The sequence below is a fragment of the Tupaia chinensis genome, unplaced genomic scaffold, assembly GCF_000334495.1.
Source record: "Tupaia chinensis unplaced genomic scaffold, TupChi_1.0 Scaffold149148_1, whole genome shotgun sequence".
Lineage (NCBI taxonomy): Eukaryota > Metazoa > Chordata > Mammalia > Scandentia > Tupaiidae > Tupaia > Tupaia belangeri.
In genome coordinates, this window is record NW_006208994.1 from 486,824 (window position 1) to 497,549 (window position 10,726).

The 10,726-nt window shown below is 37.1% G+C and overlaps 1 non-coding gene across 1 annotated transcript; it reads right to left on the minus strand.

Annotated features, from left to right (window-relative positions):
* Positions 1–10,355: 10,355 nt before the first annotated feature.
* On the minus strand, positions 10,356–10,481 carry LOC114006596 (U6atac minor spliceosomal RNA). Its single transcript, XR_003548309.1, has one exon. It is a non-coding gene; the product is annotated as a U6atac minor spliceosomal RNA (small nuclear RNA).
* Between the last annotated feature and the right edge of the window lie 245 nt (positions 10,482–10,726).

The window sequence follows — 10,726 nt, forward strand, 5'->3', positions numbered from 1 at the left end:
CATTGGTAAAAATGTTCCACAAGGGGCTGATAATATACCCAGGGATCATGCATGACTTATTCACATAATGGCAGTGGTTCCCATTCAGAATAGCTTCTGAAGACAATGGAATATGGGCTGGCAAAGCGTTTCCGCTCCATCAGCAAAGACATCTTTGTCCAGCAGAGAAGCTGATGAAATAACACTACTTGAATCCTTTCTTTTGTGTGTGTCAAAAGGTGGAAGGATGAAAGTTTAAGGCAAGATTTAATGGTCTCATGTACTTTTATGTAAAATATGGGATTTAGTGGTTCTTCTATGTATTGGGGCATGAAATAGACTTTAGAAAAAAGAAGCAAGAAAAAGACAAAGGTAATTTGGTGTTCTAGAATCCATAATATGAGGGAGACCCAGTTACATTTCAGGGCACGTGCAGTATCCTTTGAGTGTTAGCAGAACCACCTGTGAATTTCATGGAATTCAACTGGCAATGCGAAAGATGTTTTATCTCAAAAGTTGCTTTACTTTAAACTTTATGTGAAAGCCATAAAGGAAGACAGTGGCTTAGCATTATTCAGTTGTTCAATTTACATATAAATAACTAGAAAGTGATGTGGAGAAATGGGTACATCCTTTAACTGGGTGGAACCATAAACTAGTAAAAGCTTTTTTGAGGGGGGGAGAGATTTTTGCTACAGGGCACATGCACTCGCCAGAAAGACAGAGAGAGACAGAGAGACACAAAACGAGAAATCACCCCCCAGGGGGAATGGTCAATCCACAATCCCTTCTTCTCCATTCTCCTCTCGGGATCTTGGGCACGCACGCACACGTGCCTAGCGTGAGTTTAAACCACCGGGTCCAGGACTCAAACCATGGTTGACTACATGGGAGTTCAACAACATAGCCATTACACCAACTGCTAGTCCCAGTAAAATATTTTTCTTAAAAAATGAGACTGTATTTACTTTAAAAATGTATGTTTCATTTTATTTGGCAGTTCACGTGGTATAACATTAGGAAGGAAATAGCCATACAAGTATACAAAGATATATACGTGTGTAAGTTTTTGTTTTTGTAAAACAAGGTACATGCACGTATATGTGTATGTATAATGTACACACATACAGTCATTTGACACATGAGATTTTATTCAATAGGCCACATACACAATTATGGCCCCATAATGAGATTTCAGTCAATAGGCCACATACACAATTATGGCCCCATGACATTATAATGGGGCTATAACATTCCTGTAGCCAGGTGACTTCATAGCCGTGCTATAGCCTAAGACACTCCTCACTTGTTTGCGGTGACACTGGTGTGAATATACCTGTTGTGCTGCCCATTATCCCAAAGGATAGCACATACAATGGCATACAGTGTGACTGATAATAATAAATGACTGTTACTGATTTATGAAGCTACTATACTTTTCCTTTTCTTAAGTTTATTTTTTCCATAAGTGAGACAGAGAGAGAGAGAGAAAGAAAGAGAGAAAAAGAGAAATAGCACCCCCGGAGAGTCCTGATGTGCTCCACTCCCAGCTGCAGCCAGCCCCAGATCATGGGCAAGTGAGTGTCCAGTGGGATCAGGGAGGTCTCTAGACTTGAACAAGGAAACTTCCTGTGCAGGATCGCCTTGCAGAGAATCATATTTTGCCACTGTACCACAATCTGACTCCTACTATAATTTGATTGATAGTTTAAGGTGTATTCCTGCTACATATATAGCCAACAGCAGCCTCATAATCTTATGCCTTCCACATTGATTCCATCATTCCATCTTGTGTTTGGTTTAATTTCCTATTTTATTCATCATCGTCCTTTCAGTGGAATAAGTTATGGAAGTCAAAAACAGTGATATTAATGATACATTTAATTCTGTGTGGTCTAGGCTCATGTGCGTGTTTGTGCCCCGTTTTTTTTTTTTTTAAGTTTTTAACCATAGGTCATGTGCATTCACTGGAAAGAGACAGAGAGAGAGAGAGAGAGAGAGAGAGAGAGAGAGAGAGAACTCTCCCCACCCCCAGAGGGAATAGCTATACTAAAATTCCTTCTCCTCAACTCTCCTGGATTTTGGGCATACACAAAAATGCACCTGGTGTGATTTTCAAGCCATCAGGTCCAGGGCTCAAGTTGTAATTTGTCATGTGGAAGTCCAGTACCTTAATCAAGCTAACTGCTGGCCCCTGGTGTGTCTTAATTTTTAACAAAGTAGTTAAAGAATTTGGGAATCAGCAGATGGCATAACTATTACACTGCTGATCTCCCGTGTAGTCAACTTCAGTTTGAGTCCCAGACCTGGTGGCTTAAATCTCATGCCAGTGCATATGCATGCATGCCCAAAATACAGAAGAAAATGGAGGAGAAGGGATTGCGCTGTGGCCATCCCCCTAGTGGGTGATTTCTTGCTTTCTGTCTTTCTGTCTCTCTGTCTCCCTAGTGAATGTATGCATCCCATAGCAAAAAATCTGTCTCTAAAAATAAAATAAAATAAAAAAACACAAGAATTTGAATGAAAACAAAAAAATTGCAAAATAGAAAATAGCTTATACAATAAGTATGTAAAGAAATATATTTTTTTAAACAGCAGGAAGTACAATGTGTGTGCATGTGTGTGTGTGTGGGGGGGGGTTATATTTTTTTAAGAGTTTTTATTAGGGCCTTAGGGCACATGTGCTTGCCAGAGAAAGAGAGATAGATGCAGTAAGAGGAAAAGTGAAAAGTCACTCCCTAGGGGAGATCACCACGCTGCAATCGCTTCTCTTCCATTCTCCTCTTGACATCTTGGACACACACTCACACTTACCCAGAGTGACTTTCAAGCTACCGGGTTTGGGACACTAATGGTGGTTGGCCATGTGGGAGTCCAATGATGTAACAGCTATGCCATTGCTGGTTCCATAAACAATGCTCATTTTAGGTGTTAATCCAAAAGTTTAAGAAATTTTAAAGTTATAAACTAAAATAGTTATAGTAAGGTAGTTTTATTAAAGAAAGAAAAATGTTTTTAATGTATTTAGTGTACAGTGTTTAAAAAAATGTACAGTAGTGTATAGTTTTCACACTCACTACTCACTTACTGACTCACACAAGCAATGTTTAGTCCTTTAAGCTCCATTCATGGTAAATGCCCTATATAAGTGTACCATTTTTTATACTGTATATATTAAAATTTTTATTTATTATTATCATCATCATTTTCGACTTTGCTTTAGGGCATGTGCACTCATCAGAGAGAGAAAGTGAGAGAGAAAGTGAAAAAGCAAGCTATCAGGTCCAGGACCCTAACTGTGGTCAGCCATGTGGGATTCCAACACTCCAACTACCATGCCTCCTGCTGGTCCCTATTTTGTGTTTTTAACGTACATTTTCTGTGCTTAGATATGTTTACATACACAAACACTTAACATTATGATATAATTACCTAGGGTATTCATTTTATTTTATTTTTTTAAGAGAGACTTTTGCTATAGGGCATGTGCACACACCAGAGAGATGGAGAAAGAAAGAAAGTGAGAAATCACACCCTCAGGGGATGGCCATGCTGCAATCGCTTCTCGTCCATTCCCCTCTCAGGATTTTGGGCACACACACACACACACACACACACACACACACACCCTGTGGGAGTTTTAAGCTGCTAGGTCTGGAACTTGAACCATGGTCAAACACATGGAAGTCCAGCAACATAACCATTATATCATCTGTTGCTCCCACGTATGGTATTCATTTTACCTACTATAAAATACTATACAGATTTGCAGCCTAAAAGAAATAGGCTATAGCATACAGCTTAGGTTATACCATTTAGGTTTGTGTAAGTACACTCTATGATGTGTGCATAACAACTCGTTCTAAATTATATCCCCATCATTATGGGATACATTATTGTGTGTATGCATATACATACATATGTACACATGCACACACATTTGTACACACACATTCATTTCAACATTCATCACAATCGACAAAAAGTTGCACGTAATTCTATTTAGCAAGGAATTAGGCACCAATTATAAGACGTATATGTGTCCAGATACAGATAAATTTCTAAAACATTGTTAAGTGAAAAAAGGCAAATTAAGACCAGAAGGAACTAAAGGAATGTGCTTATTCCCTCTTTAAAAATTAAAGTGTATGTGTGTGTACATTGATCTATAAAAACAGACAACTGCAGAGAAAAAAAGTGAAAAAGTTCCCACCAGATTATACTGAGTGGGATTTTCAGTTTCCACATTATCCATTTTTGCATCATCTCATTTTCATTTGATATATACATGTATATGTATACATCTTTTATAATCAGAAAAATAGGTACCCATGCATGAAAAACCCACAGAGTAAACAGAGGGAAAAAGAAAAAGAGCAGCAACCTAGGCCTAGAGAAGCTTTTAAAGCTGCTATTTGAGGTAGAAGTGCTGGGTCTCCAGTGTGTACTAAAGAAAACTCCATAAACCTCAAAAGCACAGGTCAAAAAATACCTAGGATTTAGAGTTCTTTGACATTTCCCAGTTCTCCTTAAATAATTTCCTGAGTGTCTTCATATTTCTCTATCGTCTGTCTATGTTTCTTGCTGACTGGTGTTCTTACCTGGCTTGTGAAGGATCAGAGGATAAGCAGAAACAAATCCCCTACACGCACAAAGTAAAATTCAACAGTAAACGAACAAAGTAAAATTCAACAGTAACAAAAAAGTCACTTAAGATTTTGAGGTCTGTTAGCCCAGAAGTTGAGCAAGGCAGGGTTTGTTTCTTTCTCAAGAACCAACTTTTTCTTTTTCTTGTAAGTAAATTGTGAAAGATACCATTCAGCAATGTCCACATACGAAATCGATATATCGCCCATGTCGTTAAAAGAAAAGTTCATCATTAGTGAGAAGGCCGGCTCTGCTTAAGGGCTGTGCACAGGAAGTTGAGCCTTACCAGCCAGCCAGGGGTTTGAAAAACACACTAGGCACGTGTGCGTATTTGACAACTAGAGAAATGGAGGAAAAGAGATTATGGTATCATACAGCATTGTGGGGTACTCCCCCCCTCCTTAGATTTCACTTTGGCAGGCACATTCACCCGCTTCTAGCAATACTAGTAAGAATTCATGAGATTGTTTTCATCATTCCTTTTAAGAAGCCTTGTTGATGGTGATGTGTATAGTATTCTCAACTGAACTGATCTGAGGTGTATTTCATGTTGGGTAAATTCTCTTTACAGTCTAAATGATGTATAACAATGGAATGTATAAATACAATAATACAAAAGAAAGGATAAAGAAAAGAAAGCTTAACTAAATCAATGAATATTGAAGAACTTAAAAATGTATTTAAAGACCTCATCTTCTGGCAAGATGTGGCTTAAATGTAGACTTCTCTCCAATCCCTTTAGAATAATAAAAGTTAAAAAAATAGCATTATTTAAATGTTTATAAAATATATATTGACTTCTAAACATGGAAATAATGCTATAACATTTGGGTAGGCATCTGAAGAAATTATTTCTTGAGCACATGGAGCTAGCTTATTCAGAATATGAGTACATTTAACTTTACCAAGATATTATGGGATGTAGAAAGACATTGTTGATTTTAGATTCAAATGGGCAACTATATTAAGGTATAATTAATTATAATAAATTGCACATAGTTAAACTACAATTTGTCAGGTTTTGATACATGTCTACACTCACAAAGCTACCACTGCCCCCAAGATTACTAATATCGCCAACATCTAACATCGTTTCCTGGTGCCCCTTAGCAATGCTTTTCTCCCTACCCCCATCTTTAGGAAAATATTAATATAGCTTTTATTACTACATGTTAATATATATTTTTAAAATATTTTTTATCAATGGACTTATCCAACATATTCTTTTTTGCCTGTGATTTTCTTCAGTGATTTTGAGATCAAACCTGTTTTGTATGTTTCAATAACATATATTATAGCATATATATATGAGTACATATATATATGAGTACATATATATATATGAGTATATATATATATATGAGTACACATTTCTAAGCACATATATATATATGAGTACATATATATATGAGTGTTCTGTAATCTGTTTACTCATTATTCATGAATATTTGAATTGTTTCTCATTTTAAGCTATTACAAATAAAACTACTATAAGCAAGACTTTCTGTAAATGTAAGTTTTTATTTTCTTGTATAAAATGTCTTAAAGTAGAATGACTGGATCACATGGGAGGTATAACTTTACCTTTACCTTTCTTCCCCCACCACCGCCAGGGTGCATGTGCTCAAGGGAGAGAGAGAGAGAGAGAGGAGAGAAAACACACTCCAGGGGGCACAGCCAAGTCACAATCCCTCCTCCTCCATTCTCCTCTCACCAGGGGGCACAGCCAAGCCACAATCCCTCCTCCTCCATTCTCCTCTCAGAATTCTGGGCACATGTGCCTGGCACCTTTCTCAAGCTACTGGGATCGAGACTTGAAGCACACCATCACCATGCAGAATCCAGCCACCTTGCCACTGACTGGCCCTTCCATTTTCCTTTTTCAAGAACTTGACAAAACATTTTTTGAGAGGATTATGACATTTTACATATTCGACAGCAGCCTATTAGAATTCCACTGCTCAACATACAGGCTAATCCTAAGTGGCATGCAGGAGGATCTCATTGTGGTTTTAGTTTGCAGTTCTCTGATGATTTATGATACTGAACAAACTCTGATGAGCTTAATGACTGTGTGTATATCTTCTTTTTAGAATGGTTAGAATCCTTTTGGTGTTCTTTATCTTCTTATTTTTCAGTAGTAAGAATCCTTTTAAATTCTACATAGGTTATACATGTAGCAAATATTTTCTCCTAGTTGGAGGTTTGCATTTTCTTTCTCTTAATGACATCTTTTTGAAGAGTAAACATTTCTAATTTGGTGAACTCTAATTTAGTAATTTTTCATTTTATGTTACATACTTCTGCACTCTAAAATTGTATGTATAACTGTCCCAACTATCGTGATTTGTTGGAAAGATGGTTTCTATCCTATTTAATTGTTTTGTCATCTTCATAAAAAATCGATTGATTACCTTATGTGGACCGATTTCTGGACTGTGTATTTCATTGATACATGTCTTTTTTGCACTAATCAAATGATCTTGATTACCATTAACTTTCCCCCTCAGCTTTATTGAGGAATGCTTGAATTATAAGTAGATATATACATTTAGAGTATACAGTCTGATTTTGTTAATCCACGATGGAGTGTACACTCTATAGAGAGGCAGAGAGAAGCACCCTCCAGAGGGTCAGGTCATGATGCAATCTCCTTCCTCCAGTCTTTAAGGCTATCAGACCCTGGGCACACATACCTGGCATATTTTAGGCTGAATAGACAGTTTTCAAAACACAGTTGCCATGTACGATCTAACTTCTCCTGAGCAGCTAATTATTACTGCACCGAAGAGCAAGCCTGATGTTTTGATAGGGGTATACACGGTGAAATGATTAGCACAGTCAAGCCAATTAACGTATCAGTCACCTCACATAATTACCATTTGTGTGTGTGTTTGTATGGTGAGACCACTTGATACCTGGTCTCTCAGCAATTTTCAAATGATCATATATTATTAATAATTGTCACTATGCTATATATTAGGTCTCTGGTACTTATTCTACTTGTAACTGAAAGTTTTTACCCTTGATCAATAGCTCCCCTTTACCCGACCCCTACCCCTGGTAACCACCATTTTACTTTTTGATACTATGCATTGACTTATTTAGATTCAACATATAAGCAAGATCATGCAGTGTTTATCATTCTATGTTTGGCTTATTTCACTAAGCATTCTGTCCTCAAGTCTTAGCCTTTGCAAATAACACATTGCAGGATTTTCTTTTCCTTTCTTTGTTAGGGTCTCACTCTATCATGTTTTTTTACTTCAACCTCCTGGTTAGCTGGGAAAACAAAATACAGATATGCATCACTATGCTCTTCTCTTTTAGCCAGTGTTTTGCTGTGTTGTTCACACTGTCCTCAAACACATTCCTTCTTCCTTAGCTCTGGGGTAGCTGAGACTACAGGCACACATCATCATGCCTGGGTTTTTGGGTAGGCTAGGAATCCAACCTAGACCTCCCATGTAGCCTGCCAAGTAATGGTATTACCCAGGGTGTACTACTGCATATGCTTCTTATATTTTGGGTAGTAAACTCTTATTGGGTGTATAGCTCCCTTTTCTTCAGTTCCCTTTTTATACTATTGTTTCCTCTACTGTGCAGAAAAAGTTTGCTTTGATGTAGTCTCATTGTTTATTTTTACTTTTGTTGCCTCATTTGAACTCTTATGAACTTCATAATTAGTTTTGAAATCAGGTAGGTAAGTACTTCATCATTCTTTTTACGATGTAATTTTTCTAGAGCCATTACATTTCCATATACATTTTAAAGTTAATTCATTAAGTTCTACAATACAAAATCTGCTAGAATTTATGTTAAGACTCGGGACCAGCAGTTTACGTAAAGGCTATGTCTCTGGACTTCCATGTAGTCGACCATGGTTCGAGTCCCAGACCCGGTGGCTTAAACTCACAACGGGTACATATGTGTGTGTGCCCAAGATCCTGAGAGAAAAATGGAGGAGAAGGGATTATGATGTGGCCATCCCCCCTGGGGGGTAATTTCTCACTTTTTGTCTCTCTGTTTTTCTGGCAAGCACACACACCCTATAGCAAAAAATCTCTCTCTAAAAAAAAAAAAAGATTGTATTGATTCTAAAAGTAAATCTGGAGAGAACTGCAATCTTTAAAATGCTGTCTTTTGTGACCAGCACATGGCATGGTGGTTAAAGTCTAGAATCCCACATGACTGATCATGCTTCAGATTTTGGGCCCTGTAGTTTGAAAAACATGCCTTGCACATGTGCATGCATGCCCAAAACCCCAAGAGGAGAATAAAGGGAAAGGATTGCAGTATGACCATCCCTGTTGAGGGGAGATTTCTCACCCTCTCGCTCTCTCTCTCTCTCTCCAGTGAGCACATGTACTCTATAGCAAAAATCTTTTAAAAACTTGTCTTTCAACTAATAAACGTATGTCTTTTATTAGGATCTTCTTTAATATATGCTTTTTAGCTGAAACATTCAAATCATTATCACTTAATACAATTACTGATATTGTTAGATTTAACTGAATGATTTTTTAAATTTCTTTCTCTTTGGCTTCTACTTTTTATTTTGTTCTCCATTGTCCTGTTTACTACCTTTCTTTGCAGTATTTGAATATTGTTAACAATATGTTGTAACTTAACTTATTGACTTTTAGCTGTACTTTTGTGAGATATGTATGTATGTATGTATGTATGTGTACATATATGTGTGTGAATATTATATATATATATATATGTATATATATATATATCACTCTGGCAGTAGAAGGGCAGACAATTCTCATGTATTTATAAAGGGACTTCAAAAGGTACATTAAAATTCAAGTTATGAAAAAACTGTGCGGGACCAGCAGTTAGCGTAATGGCTATGTGGGGGTGATTTCTCGCTTTCTGTCTCTATGAGTCTCTCTGTCTGTCTGGTGAGCGCATGCACCCTATAGCGAAAACCTCTCAAAAAAAAAAAAAAAAACTGTGCCTGGATTTTAAATAGTTTATACCAAAATATACTCATACCTTAATTCTATTTTTGCATAAACTTTTTGAAGTTCCCTTATGTATACATATTCATGGGTATGTACATATGTGGATGCCTGTATGTGTGTGAATGTGTGTTTGTTTGTGTGCACGTGTATGCATATACATTCAGTATAGTGTTTAGATTGCATTACTTGGTGTAAAATGTAGAACTTTTGTGACCGTAAAGGATAAATATGCTAACTCTCCCTCCTGATGTCCTCGTTGTATAGCTGTCATGTGTAGCGTATTTCCATACACAATGTTCATCAATTAGGTCATTAGGAAATGATGTACTTTTCTATGCAAAAATGCATCATGACTTTCCCAACAACACAATGTATATGTTGAAAGTTATGCCAAACAACGTTATAATGTTTGCTTTAAACAGACATATTTATTTTAAAGAGTATAAAAGGATAATAGCATTCTATATCTATCTGCATATTTACCATTTCTTTTCTTTTTCTTTTTTTTTTTTTTGAGAGATATTTTTGCTATAGGGTGTGTGAACTTGACAGAGAGACAGAGAAACAGAAATTGAGATATTATCCCTAGGGGAGATAGCCATGCTGTAATCCATTCGCCTCCATTCTCCTCTCAGGATCTTGGGAATGCAGGCACAAGCACCCTGTGTGAGTTTTAAGCTGCCAGGTCTGGGACTTGAAGCATGGTTGGTTACATTGGAGTACAGTGACATAACCTTGCGCCATTTGCTGGTTCCCCCAAAATATTGGTTCAATGCCAGGAAGTAGGTGGCAATGCCTTACCTGCTTCTGTGTTGTCAGGTCCGAGGGCCGCTTCCATCCTTGTCAAGGAGAAAGCTAACCCTCTCTCCTTTGGTACAAGACTGCACTTACCATTTGTAGTGTTCTTGATTAGTGACTGATACTGTGAGCTGCTCTTGCATCATTTCCTTTCAGTCCGAAAAACTTCCTTTACCATTTATTATAGAGCAAAAGGTTTTCTTGCATCAAATTGTCTTAGTGGTTCTTTACAGAAAATGTGTTTATTCTACCTGCATTTCTGAAAGGTATTTTTGTTGAAGAAAGAAGTCTAAATTGACAATTTTTAAAAAGTAACTATTTCAGGGCCA